Raw genomic sequence first — 4,355 nt, forward strand, 5'->3', positions numbered from 1 at the left:
TTTAAATTGAACAGTAATTGATACAAGTTTCTTTAAATTGAACAGTAATTGATACAAGTTTCTTTAAATTGAACGTTAATTAATACAAGTTTCTTTAAATCGTACATAACGTTTTAATGTTTTGTATCTGAAAGTACGTTTATCTAAGAACATTGGGAAGAAAATTGTAAGATAAGGATTTAGTATTTAACAGACCTGCTTATTCATATTTTCCAATAAAAAAAACATTCCTCCCTCAAAAAAAAAAAAAGAAAGAGAAAAAAATGCAGAAAACAGCTTACAAGTTTTACAGCCCTCAGTAGTAGTTCCTCCTCGACGAATCAAAGTGGTATTAAATTTTGAAATTTGCGGTTACCTGGCAAACACGATCCAAACAATCGCCAAACGAACGAAACTTGAACGCAATTTACCTTCCTGACACCGCGGCCGCGTAATCAACAAACTTGGCCAAACAAACTTCTAATCGCGATAGTAAGAAACAGTGACTGAAACTTCAAAATCCGTCTGCAGATATCCATCCACTGGCGTTGTTGCATGATAGTTCGTTCCGCATTTTCTTTCGTTTTCTTTTTTTCTTGCGTTAGCCTAGTCGTACGGAACGTTTGGAGCAGGTGAATGGCTGAAGGGAGGCGATTCCGGAGGAGGGTTTGAATTTTTGATCGAATTAATTACACGATCTCTCCCGCTGGTGGACCAAAGCGGGATAAAGGGGGATAAATAATTGACCGTTCGCCGGCGGCGGTCGATAACGAGAGTTTCGCCGGGCAACTTGGAACAGTGAATAAATCCTTGCATCGCCGGCCATGCACGATGCGGGCTCGCGTAATTTCTGCCTCGTATTTTTTTGCAGCGGCGCGCTTTGTCCCGCGTCTTTTCCACCCCCTTTTGCACGCGCTGAAAGACCGAAAAGAATAAACGTTCGTTTCATCCGTGTCGTTGCATAGTTTATGCGGAAACCGGCGTGCGGTGAGTTGACAGTGGGACAGCTACGAAGACGCTGTTGACGAGCGAAGGTTGATCGACTTTCGTCGAAGAGTGAATGGACTACTATGACAGACAGTTATGTGAACCGATCGTTTTCTGTTGCATCTGTTAAATATATCGGCGCGATATTACGATTCCTTTGATGTTGGTCTCATTCTTTAGAAATTGATAGGAACGTTCGAAGCTTGAAGTTCTCGTTTCTGTTTCAAATAACGTTACTTTGTCAGTTACGTTAATTTGGTATTAAATTTAACATTTATTTATTATTAGTGATATTTGAGAAAAGATAGTTCTTCCATCCTCCGTTTGTCTCTTCGATTTAGTTGAAGTTACGCTGGGAACAATTTTCGTATTATCAACAGCTGGTTTTTGCGAAACGCCCTGTATATTATTAGTTATTATTGAGAACGAGGATAACAAATTCTGATTTGATTCCCGTTGAATCTTGACTAAGTAAATAAATTATTTTGAGCAATCTCAGATCATTTGCACAATATTCTAGTACAGAATAAATACTTGAAGTAATAAATGAGCCACTCTTTGCAATACCAGAACACCAGAGATGTACGAGAATTCGAAAATTGAGATCAGATTGGTTTTCGACCACCGAAAAATATCTCGCGACTCGAGAGCCTTGGCGAACCTGAAATTTCCAAGAATTCCGGCTTTCTCGAGAATCCCGAAATTATGAGATACTTTCAGGATCCGACTATCAGGATTCCAACATTTTCGCACACCTCTGCAGAACGTTCGCCCCTCTTCTACGAATGTATTATATTTTCAAACTTAATCCTTCACAAGTTTGAAATCCTCTGATATAAGTCGTGTTGATCTATATTGTAAAAGAACATATATAACATATATAACATATACAACGATCGTTTTTATTATTTTTGGTATGTCAGAGATGGCGTAGAGATTGAAATTCAGCAAACTGTTTCTAGTAAGTTACTTACCATATTAAAAATCATACTATTTAAAAATTAAAACATTTAAAAGTGTGACAAAATTTTGAAATGATAAAATGTGAGAAATAAAATTAGAACTTAAAAGAATATTGCCCTGTGAAGGGTAAATATATATATTTACAATTTTTTATATAAATATTATATTTAATATTTTATATAAATTATATTTAATATTTAATATTTTATATAAATTATATTTAATATTTAATATTTTATATAAATTATATTTAATATTTAATATTATTATATTTAATTATATTTAATATTTTATATAAATTTCAATATTTTATTATATAAATATTATATTATATTATATTATATTTATATTATATTATATTATATTATATTTATATTATATTATATTTATATTATATTATATTATATTTATATTATATTATATTATATTATATTATATTATATTATATTATNATTATATTATATTATATTATATTATATTATATTATATCCGAGTCGTCAACAACAATTGGACAAATTGATAATCTCGTAATAAACGCGACATGCATAAAATCAGTTATCAATTAAAAAAAGAAGAGGAAGAAGTGAATTTAGCAAGTAACATTCTTCAAGTTGTAATGAAATTAATTCCCAACGGGAAATTCGACAGTTAACAAACGAGTGGAGGGAAGTTCAAAGACCAAGGCTCTCGTCGATCTGTTTGCCGGTATCTTTTCGAAGTTATTAAACTTCAATTTGCGAACGTTCTCCTGTTTGTATCGGCCGAACTTCTCCGCCGCCGGCGGCGAGATAGCAATATATCGTCCCAGATAGCGAGGGGTACGCGCGGGATCGCGTATTTTTCTCCAATTTAAAGTTTTTCTGTCTTTAAAGCACTGGCTGCGAGAATTAAGTGTACGAAAGTTTCCCCCGTACGCGGGGGGATAAACTGAACTTGTTAAACGATATTGTGTCGAGAGAACTCCGCCAATAACTCGCCCGATACTCTCGCTGATTTCTCCTCGTACTCTTTCCGCGCGATCGCGTTCCTCGCGTTGCTCTCGACGAAAACACGTGTCGCCAACGCTGTTTGCATCATTCGGCGTGATATACCTTGTGTGTTGCACAAGAGAAGGGAAAATATGTTTTTTTGGAATATCGGACCGAACTTTTGTTATTCCGTTGTTTGAAATATCGGGAGGTGAAAAATAGCTCGACGTGAAGAAATGTTCCATTCGTAATAAAAGCGTTTTGACATTTATTTTGATGCAGGAGAGAGAAAGAGGCTGGAGGAGAAATAATCGTCCTTCTTTTATACTGTGAGTTAATGCTTTCAAATTGAATTTGTATTCAAACGGCCAATATTCAATGGACGAAAAATCACAGTGATTGTGAGGTCAGTGTATGGCGAATGTTGATTTAATCGTACATTTCCATCTGATTTTATAGTTAATTAGATTTTAACTAACATTGTTTGCCGCGCTTAATTTTTTACATTCGGTTAGAAATGAAATTATTTTATGAAAAGTGGCAGTGGCCTGATTTACATCTCTATGTGTCTCGTCTCTCGGGTAATAAAAATTTCATTTGGTGGTATGTTTCCTTTATATTACCAATAAAACTGCTATGTTATTTTGTAAAAAAAAAAAAAAACAGTTCTCTTTGGTATATTCCCCGTACATTGTATTTCTTTTTACAAACTGAATTGATCATTTTCCCCAATGCGTCTGGCATTCTCCGAATTGTTTTTCTTTTACTTTACCAAAGAGAATAATCAAACTTGTTTTTTTTATAAAATTTTAGCAATTTTATTGGTAACATAAAGGAAACATACCATCAAATTTTTAAATTAAATGGCAATTTTTTATTTCACACGACGAGTATACACGTCAAACGCAGTTATTAATAAACTGTCGAAAATTTACAATGGGAGCATCTGTCTTACTTGTTCAACTCGTCGTTGCTTGATTTTGAATTACGAATATCCTGCGAGGGATTTTTAACCACTTGCCCTGGCAACTGATTGCGGACCATAACGAGTGTCCAAACCGTATACAATAATTCGCCGCTTTCTTTTTGAACTCATGTCGGTATGATATCACTGGGTAGAAATTATTGAGAAGTGATAAATTTAATATTTTCTTTGCCTGGGTTATACTTAAATATACTTAGAACTGAGAAAATATTGCAATTTTGGGACAAAAAATTCTTGACCTGCGTGGCACGTTATTCCAGCGTTGTATATTATTATTATATATATTTATTATATATATTTTATTATTATATATTTAATATAATATATATATATAACAGAGGTTAACAATTGAGAATACAAAATGTTTTCTGCTTTCTTATTTTCTTCATTTCTCATTTTAAATCAGCGTCGGCCGCCATTAAACTCGTCTTTTTAAATATTCGCGCGTAATATAAATAAATATATTACGAGAT

Source organism: Frieseomelitta varia, unplaced genomic scaffold (genome assembly GCF_011392965.1).
Source record: "Frieseomelitta varia isolate USP_RPSP 00005682 unplaced genomic scaffold, Fvar_1.2 scaffold_300, whole genome shotgun sequence".
Taxonomy (NCBI): domain Eukaryota; kingdom Metazoa; phylum Arthropoda; class Insecta; order Hymenoptera; family Apidae; genus Frieseomelitta; species Frieseomelitta varia.